A 10508-nucleotide genomic window follows, 5' to 3' on the forward strand; every position below is an offset into this window, starting at 1 on the left:
AGGAGATTGTTAAGTGTGAGTGTGTGTTTTACCCATCCAGGCGGAAGTTATGTCCATAAAAGAGGAGAACGATTCGATGTGGAGTTAGGATTGAGGGTAATTAACTACGTATGGAGACATAGAGACCTCGAACGTGCATGTGTGAGAGGTATACATGTATACGTGGGAAGTGTATGTGTGCGCGCGCGCATGATCGAGATAAAAGAAAGAATACATAAGTCATAAGATCAATGACATGGGAGAGACGGATCAGTATTACCATATGCATGCATGTGAGAATGCAGGGAAGAAGGACTGATAATTGAGCATGTGCTTTTGTCTTTAAGAGATAGTGGCGTGGGCTGGAGCATGCATCTATGGCGAGCAGAGGGGGTGAGGCGCAACGATTGTGCAAAAGAGATCAACCTATAAATGCATATGTATGGAGAGACATATATAGTGTGGGTGATAGGAAGCAAGACTCCGTGCGAGAAAGAAATGTTGACGGAGAAACTACAGGTAGATACAGATATGGAGATGCTAGCTAGAGGGACATCCGTTAGTTTGGGTGTTGGAGATGACCGTCGGGTGGTTCAAAGGGTGAAGTTACATATGTGTGTGAGAGGGCACTTGACTCCATGTAGAGAGAAACATATGTAGTGTGCGTGATAGGAATCAAGAGTGAGGGCGAGAAAGAAGGTTGATAGAGAAACAGATAAATAGAAAGATAAAGATGCTAGCTAGTGTGCGTTAGAGATAGGAGTCGAGTGGAACAGAAGGCTGGGTTATGTGTGTGGGTGTGAGAGAGATAGAGAGAGGGTGCATGTGAGTCACATACAAACAGATATCAGAGAGAAATGAGATCCAGAGAGAAGGAGTTTTGTGTCTGCGAGAGAGAAAGATAATTCACAACGAGAGTGATAGCTAGAGAGACATATGAGGGAACACAAGATATGTCTAGGGATAGAGGGTGTGTGTGAGCGACATACAAGAGAACAATGGAGAAATATGAGACCCTGGGAGACAGAGTTTGTGTTTGTGTGTGAGAAAGAGATATTGAAGAGGAAGAGTCGTAGGTTCTCATATCTAAGGAGTGAAGGACATCTCTGTATGAGGGGTGTGCGAGCGGCGCACATGGGAATAGTAGAGAGAAATGAGACTCCGGGAGACAAAGTTTTGTGTTTGTGTCAAAGAAAGAGATTCCACATGGAGAATCATAGTTAGAGACACATAGCAGGGAGGGAGATATACTTAGAGAGAGATAGACTAATGAAGGTTGAGGGGGAGAGTACTGTCAGTGTGTTATGAAGATAAAAGATCATTGTCGACATACAGGTAGCACGAGAGATACCTGAGAGACGATGAACGCGTATAAGTCCAGAGAGATAGTCCTATATAAGCATGAGTGACAGCTATATGAGACGAATATCTGGATTAAAGGGGATTCAAATATTCAAACTGGAGATCACGACATCGATAATATCATAACGCAAATTGGTCTATCAAACATGCATATTCATTTGAATTTGGGCACACGTGTAATGTTATATAGTTTATCAATATTGGTGATCCATAGATTCTTCAATTACAAACAATGCATGTCTTATATGCAATTAATGTCTAAACGGGATTACACTATATGTTGCGTGTGTGAAACACATTATACATGTTTGTGAAGTTAAAAAAAACCCGCATGAAACACACATTAATTGGAGACAGTTAGCGAGGAATGCATACATTGGATTTCAACATAAAGTGGTTTAAAATATTTGAAAATCCAAATTGATGGATACAACCTTATGAATCTGAGATCATGCCATTTGTAAACCATATTTATGTATAAATGGTGTTGTGCTTTTGAAAGTATATATAAAAATGATGTATATAGAATGTAATTCCAATTGAAAATGGATCCCGCCCGAAAAAAATAGTAGAATACAAACGGGATTCAAATTGAGTTGGCACGGTAAACGTGCACTCTGCAAAATTTGAACGAAGCGGGGAAAGTCGCAGTAACCGCCTGAAACCAAAATCTGCGTGATGGAAATCACTACTGCCTCTCCCTGCCACGCATAGCCTATCTGCTGGATTTCTATAGGCTTCGATAGGGGTAGGTTTGTAATTTTACCCAAACATGACGTAACCGCCTCTCACCCGGATACATACACAGTGGGCACCAAAACACAGAGTGCCCTCAGCCAAAATTGACTCTCTCCCCGATTCATATTCATACACGGTGGGCGCCAAAAACAAACTCTCCTCGGCAAATATTCGGTGTATGCTAGATTACCATCCTATCCCCAACCGACTAATGTTGCTGTGATGTAGTAGAAATTTGAAACAGGAGCTAAGTTTGTAAATTTCCTCGCATTTGAGACAAGTGTGCCCTGAATACATGGTTCCCACCCTTCCTCTCTACCTCCCTTTTCCCCATTCGTACTCCGTGGGCGCCAAAACACCCTCTCCACACCACCCTCCTCCAACCGCCGCCGTCCGCCACCCCATCCACCGCCGTCCTCCGCTTCATACCCGACGCCGCCGTCCATTACAAGAGATCAACCTCACTCATCCACGCCTTCGGACCGAGATCCTTGCATCCCGTCCTCTCGCTTCATCCCCGCCGTCGTCCACCTTGCCGGCGCCGCTCCTACGACCGTCTCATCCACCGAGCCCCGCCGCCACCTTATACCCTCCTAGATCTACTTCCACGCTGCCGACAGCCATCGCTACCGCAACACCGTCAAATTCTTAGCAGATGTGTACACAGCGCTGCACCAGAGGCGGTACTCTTCCGTATCTGCTCAACTTATTTATCACTGCAAGAAAATAGATCGCCACTTCTTTACTCTGATTTCTTGTCTTGGTTGCGAAGTTGCCTTTGTCCAGTTTGCACCTTCAGATCCACTATGGCACGCTCAACACTATACTCCCAATGCTTATGGTTTTCGCCTTCTATATTCCACACTAGTTAAATCACAGTAGACTAAATTTCAAAATTGGGTCAGTCGATTTTTCAGAGCTCGTCGGAGTTCGCCGGTGCGATCCATGGGGCTCGGGTGGTTGTGGGGCCTCGCCAAATGAAGAAAACTCGACGCGGGTGGGGGGTGGCGGTGGCGGAGGAACATAGTCGGAGGGGGCCGGTGGTCCGGCCGGCGGCCCGTGCGGTGTTCTGTATGGGAAGAATCAGAGGCGAGGAAGAAGAAGGGTTAGGAGATGTAGGATCTTCATCCAACCGCCTGAAATGGTCGAGAGACAGCTGGGAGTTGCATTCTTAATGTGCTCTAGTTCATCATGTGTGGGCACTGCGCAACCAAGATTTCATTATCCAAAATCTGTTGGCTCTTCTTACCATGTTCGATAGAGCTGGCCGATACGTGATCGATAGGCTTTCAATTACTGGTGGCGATACAACACTATATTTTCAAGCCGGTTCCACTTTCCCGATTTATATATCGTGGTTATGGTGTACCCCTGTTATGTACACTATGATCTGCCTAGTTGTTGTGCGCTCTTGTTATCATGGTTTGGCAATAAACTCTCTATACAGTATATTATGAACCTATCATCTGCCAGCTATACTTACTTCTGGAGCCTATTTTTTTGTGTACTTGTGCCAGATTATATAAATGCATGCACCATATTACAGCACACATGAGCTCTCTCATTAGAATCCAGTGATAGCACATAAGTGTTTACAGGGGCGCCCCTATATTAGAATATCATCTGCATTACAAAGATAATCTCACAACTATTTATGTTTTCATGGTTCTCAGATATTATACGCAATTACAGTGAATATGAGAATCCGCGTATCAGAAGAATATTGTGGAACACTGCAATGACTTACAAAATTGGCACCAAGGCATTGAGTGCCATTCTGGAAGCAATGAAACTCGTACGCTCCCCACCTGTTGATTCTTGTTCAGAATATCATCCTAATTCCTGTAGATTGGAACCCCATTCCATTTATTCCCAGTTTAAAAGACAATGCTTTCAATGTTGTTAGGGACTACGTGCATATATTCCCATCATGGGAATATTATAGTGAAGACAAACACCATTTTCACATCTTCCTGTCCAACTTACGTGTAAGTGCTATTATTCATGGTTATTATTTTCCTGTTTTCTGTTGATCGAACACATCAATGATCTACATTACATCGTTGTAACTAGGCGAGGGTCAATCTGTATAGTCATGACGAGCAAAGCTTGCTTGTGCTTTTCAAGGAAGCATTGCAGCAGTATCGGTGTTACCTGAGGAAATCACACTTTGATGGCAAGTCTATAAATGAATTTCTGGTGAAGTCTCCTGTGCTAAATTTAGAAGATATTGAATGGAAAAACCTTGTTAAGCACTGGTCTCGTTCCCAGGATGAGGTACTGTCTATGAAATCACATGACAATTTGAACTTCTACTTTTCCACATGTGCCTTACGGATCTTTTTTGCAGGAAATCTACTCGAAGAAGAATTCCGGTTTGAAAAGAACGACAGGATATCGCAAATATGCTGCCCCTGCTTTGCTCTTGTTAGTACCTATTGTCCTGTATCACTGTACTTGCATATATACCTAGTTCATTATGTGACAGCAGTATGCATGAGAGGTTGCGTATCAATTGTTCTCTCCAAATTATCTGATCTGTATGAATGGTTACATTAGTGTAGAATATATCCAATGCCAATGAATTTTTTTAGCTCTGCATTGTTCTTGTAAGTACATGTTGTCCTTTATCGGTGTACTTATATTGACACGTAGTTGTTCATCTACCATCACTCTGTAGCTTATTTTCCTTTGCCCTCCATTTTCTACACATCAGATCTATACTTACTCTTACCATAAGGTTGGTACTGAAGAAGTTTAGCTGTGCATTGCTCTTGGCTGTGCCTTTTGCCTGTATCACTGCACATACATTTATAGCTACTTGGTTATGTAGCATCACTCTTCATCTTATCTTAAATATTCTCCATTTTTTCATATATTATCACATCTATATTTACTCTTAACAAAATGTAGAATAAAGGCAATGCTTATGAAGAAGATTCTGTGCTAAACTTCTTGAATTGCCCCCCCATCAGCATGGACAAGGGCTTTATAGAGCCTGTCTTCACCAGTAATGTAAGTTTGTCCTTCTCAAGCCTTCAAACTTTGTTGTGTATATTTGGTTAGGCATGACTGCAACAGCTGTTTATTTTTGGTGTTTGCATCAAATTGAATGTTTAAAGTTTATTATGTAGTTCATAAAAAAAAGTTTGTCCTTCTCAATTTAAGTTTTCAGTTGTACAACCAAGTTCCTTCTTCATACAATGTAAATTAGACTATACAGAGCAAGTGATCTTCTTTTGCACTGCATGTATGCTTCTGTTCTTCATCCATAATCCAGTGGTGTGGTGAACCTACCCACTACAGCATAATGTCATATTCTGCAATGTCTTAACTATGAACAATGTCATATCATTCTACTATTATTTAAACCGTCTCTTTATTTGCCAATCTAAAATGGGATAAATTGACATCACACTAACCATTGATACTTATAGTTCTTGATATGTAATCTAGTGGTGTCGTGAAGCTGCCAACTCCTTCACAATGTCATTTCCTGCCATGTCTTGACCTGAACAATACCGTATTGTGTGAATGCAATTTTAAACTGTGTCACTTTATTCGTCAGTAAGAAATGTGATGAATTGTCAGCACTGATACTTTAATGTGCAAAACCTATCATATGTCTGCTTGTTTATCTTTCAGAGTGAGGAAGATATAAGTGTTGAACAAGCGCAGTCTCATCATCTTGCTCAGCTGCTTGCGTTGCAGCTCCCAAGCAGGGCTAACCTTTCTTGAACTCTATTGAAGTGTTGTCGGTTTTGTATATTATTTTGTCGGCGTGTTTATTTGCACTGGTGGCGATCTTTGATGCCCAATGGATGTAATATGCCATAATTTCTTTATTGTATAGTCTAGTTTTTTTCTTACTGACGATGCTGCAGTTATTTTACTGTATATATATCCTGTCTACGTAGTAAACCAGCCAAACCGTAAAATTACGGTACATAATCGGGCCATCATGCAATCACGATGTATGATCCGCATCATGGGCCCCGTCAAACTGTCCCACTAGTAGATTCGGGCCTTTAATAGGCCGAGTAACCCCCGACCCTCTTTTCGCAAGAAAACTCAATGGGCTTTTAGGAGGCTGAGAAGTAGGTTGGGCCTGAAACGTGCCGAATAGCTCACGGGCCGGCAACAGCCCAAAATGGACCCCGGCCCATGATTGTGCGAATTAATTCACGAGCTTTTAATAGGCCAAAGTTGTCTCGGTCCTTGTTTGGCCCAATCAGATATCGGTTGTGAGCAGGCCGGATGCAAACCGGGCTGTAGTTAGGCACAACTATATGATGGGCTTTTAATAGACTAAAATTAATATAGGGCCGAAATGTTAAATGGGCCCTTAACAGGCCGAAACTAATATCAGGCTGAATTACTAAATGGGCCTTTAGCAAGTTGGCCCAAAAGCATAGCGTCCAGTTAACGGGCCGAATCTGATCTGGGCCATAATTAAGCCCAAAGCCTCTTAAAGGGCCGGACCTGATCTGGACCATGATTTGGCCCAGATAGTGGGAGGCTTTTAATGGGCCAGATCTTATATGGGCCATTTTTAGGCCCGGAACGTGGCAGGCCATTAATGGACCAGATCAAACATGGGCGGGCATTTGGTCCAAAACATGGCAGCCAGTTAATGGGCCGGCCTACTAGGGTCCTCAAAATCTTGTGGGCCTACAGCTGGGCCGGCCCATTAATGTCGGTGAAATCTTGTGGGCCTTTAGCTGGGCCGGCCCATTATGATCCACAAGAATTTTCTGGGCCTTTACCTGGGCTGGCCCATTATGTCACACAAAAATCTTGTGGGCTTTTACCCGGGCCGACCTATTATGGCCCGCAAAATCTTGTGGGCCTTTAGCTGGGCCAGCCCATTATGGTCAGCAAAATCTCGTGGGCCTTTAGCTGGGCCGGCCCATTATGGTCCGCAAAATCTTGTGGGCCTTTAGTTGGGTCGGCCAATTTAAACTTGATGGGCCGTGCCACGTGTCGACGTATCATAGGCGCCTTCTGTCCAATGAGTGGATGACACCTGTCCCAACAATGAGCCGACACGTGTTTCCTCCAGCCAATGATGATTTTACACGTGGAAAATCCCCATTGGTCGGGGCTGTTAACGGGTTATCGGATCTAAAACCCGACCCGATAGCTTAACGGCGTTCCGTTACGGTGGATGCCACGTGTCGGTCACCCTTGACGAAAGCTCTTCTGTGACGCGCGATTTATCGGCATGGAAGTGGACACTTCCATGATGATAATTTTGGTAATGTCATGCAACACTTCTACGACGTCACAGGTATGACTATCTTAATTCCGTCATAAAATCGTCATGGATGTACATGCATGCCAAAAAACGCGACCTACTGTGACAAACACGTATCATCATGGAAGTGTATTTTTTTGTAGTGTAATAAATCAAGATTCATGTGTGTCTCTCTCAAAAGTGTGTACAGCAAGTATGATTGTGGCAAATTAAAAATCAAAGACTCAAATCATACAAGACGCTCCAAGCAAAACACATATCATGTGGTGAATAAAAATATAGCCTCAAGTAAAGTTACCAATAGATGAAGGCGAAGAGGGGCTGCATTCCGGGGCATCCCCAAGCTTAGGCTCTTGGTTCTCCTTCAATATTACATTGAGGTGCCTTGGGCATCCCCAAGCTTAGGATATTGCCACTCCTTATTGCATAATCCATCCAATCCTTAACCAAAACTTGAAAACTTCACAACACAAAACTCACCAGAAAATCTTATAAGCTCCGTTAGTATAAGAAAATACATCACCACTTTAAGGTACTGTTGCTAACTATTCTTTATTTATATTGGTGTAATATCTAGTTTATTCCAAATTTTCCATGGTTCATACCCACGATATTACCTATAGATTAATCAAAATAAGCAAACAACACATAGAAAGCAGAATCTGTCAAAAATAGAACAATCTGTAGTAATTTGTAACTCTCGAATACTTCTGTAACTCCAAACATTCTGAAAACTTAGGACAACTAGGGAAATTTGTGCACCAATCCAGAGAAAAAATAATCAGATCAAAAGGAAGTTTCGATAAAATCCTGGAAATTATGTACTGGGCGCAAAAGTTTCTGTTTTTCAGGAGGATCAACACAACTATCACTGTAAGCTATTCTAAAGGTTTAACTTGGCACAAACACTAATTAAAACACAAAACTACATCTAACCATAAGCTAGATGAATTATTTATTACTAAACAGGAACAAAAAGTAAAGTAGAAAAATAAAATTGGGTTGCCTCCCAACATGTGCTATTGTTTAACGCCCTTAGCTGGGCATAAAATATGAATAGATTTAGGTATAGTCATCTTTCGTATGCAATCCATAAGTGGCTCTCATAATAGACTCATAAGGCAATTTAATTTTGTTTATAGGAAAGTGTTCCAAGCACTTCCTTAATTGAAATTGGAATCTAATGTTTCCTTCTTTCATATCATTTATTGCACCAATCCTTCTAAGGAAAGGCCTACCAAGAATAATGGGACATGTAGGATTGCAATCTATATCAAGAACAATGAAATCTACGGGCACATAATTCCTATTTTCAACAATAAGAACATCATTAATCCTTCCCATTGGTTTTCTAATAGTGGAATCCTCAAGATGCAAATTTAAAAGAATCATCAATTTCACGGAAACCTAACACATCACATAAAGTTTTTGGAATCATGGAAACGCTAGCACCCAAATCACACGAAGCATGGCACTCGTAATATTTAATTTTAATCTTAATAGTAGGTTACCACTCATCATAAAGTTTTCTAGGGATAGAAACTTCCAATTCAATCTTTTCTTGAAAATATTGCATCATAGCATCAATGATATGTTTAGTAAAAGCTTTGTTTTGATTATAAGCTTGAGGAGAATTCAACCTGGATTGCAACAAGGAAATTTAATCTATTAAAGAACAACTATCATAATTAAATTCCTTGAAATCCAAAAGAGTGGGTTAATTGCTACTTAAAGTCTTGACCTCTCCAATATCACTTTTATCAATTTTTGCATCTAGATCTAAAAACTCCAAATCATTGGGACACCTTTTAACTAAAGTTGACTCATCTCCAGTCCCATCTTTATCAAGAATTATATTGCAAAACAAAGATTCAATAGGAGTCACACCAATCACTTTTAGATCGTCATCATTATTTTCATGAAAACTAGAAGAACACGTTTTTATAAACCGATCCTTTTTAGCACGCATCTTAGCAGTTCCTTCTTTGGACTCATCAATGGAAATTCTCATGGCTTTGAGAGACTCATTGATATCATGCTTAGGTGGAATAGATCTAAGTTTCAAATAATCAACATCAAGAGAAATTCTATTCTCGTTCCTAGGCAAATCATCAGTCTTGAGAATTTTTTCTTCAATCAAAGCATTGAAATTCTTTTGTGAACTCATAAATTCTTTAACACTAATCTCAAAATCAGAGGGCATATTATTAAAATTTCCACAATAATTGTGGTAGGAATTACCATAATTATTAGAGCAATTGCTAGGAAACGGCCTAGGATTAAAATTACCTCTATACGCGTTATTACAAAATTGTTCCTACCAACAAAATTCATATTCAAAGATTCATTATTATTCTCAATCAAAGTGGACAAAGGCATATCATTAGGATTAAAACAAGCACTCTTACAAACAGTAATTTCATAAGTTCATCCATATTTCCACTCAAAACATTAATCTCTTCAATCGCATGCACTTTTTTACTAGTGGATAATTAGCCATAATATTGGAATAATTAGCCATAATATTATCTAGGAGTTTAGTAGCTTCTCCAAAAGTGATTGCCATAAAAGTACCTCCTGTGGCCGAATCTAAAAGATTTCTAGAAGCAAAATTCAATCCGGCATAAAGAAATTGGATAATCATCCACAAGTTCAAACTATGAGTAGGGCAATTTCTTATCATCAATTTCATCCTCTCCCAAGATTGCGCAACATGCTCATGATCAAGTTGCTTAAAATTCATAATATAGTTCCTAAGGGAGATGATCTTAGAGGGAGGAAAATACTTAGAGATGAAAGCATCTTTACGCTTGTTCCATGAATCAATACTATTTTTAGGCAAAGATGAAAACCAAGTTTTAGCATGATCATTAAGTGAAAACAGAAATAGCTTCAATTTAACAATATCATTATCCACGTCTTTCTTATTTTGCATATCACAAAAATCAACAAAAAAATTTAGATGGGATGCGGCATCTTCGCTAGGAAGGCCAGAAAATTGATCTTTCATAACAAGATTCAACAAAGCGGCATTAATTCAACAATATTCTGCGTTAGTAGTGGGAGCAATCAGAGTACTTATAAAATCATTATAATTGGTGTTGGAAAAGTCACACAATTTGGTATTATCTTGAGCCATCGTGACAAAGCAAGCAATCCAACACACGAGCAT

The sequence above is a fragment of the Triticum dicoccoides genome, chromosome 4B (genome assembly GCF_002162155.2).
Source record: "Triticum dicoccoides isolate Atlit2015 ecotype Zavitan chromosome 4B, WEW_v2.0, whole genome shotgun sequence".
Classification (NCBI taxonomy): Eukaryota; Viridiplantae; Streptophyta; class Magnoliopsida; order Poales; family Poaceae; genus Triticum; species Triticum dicoccoides.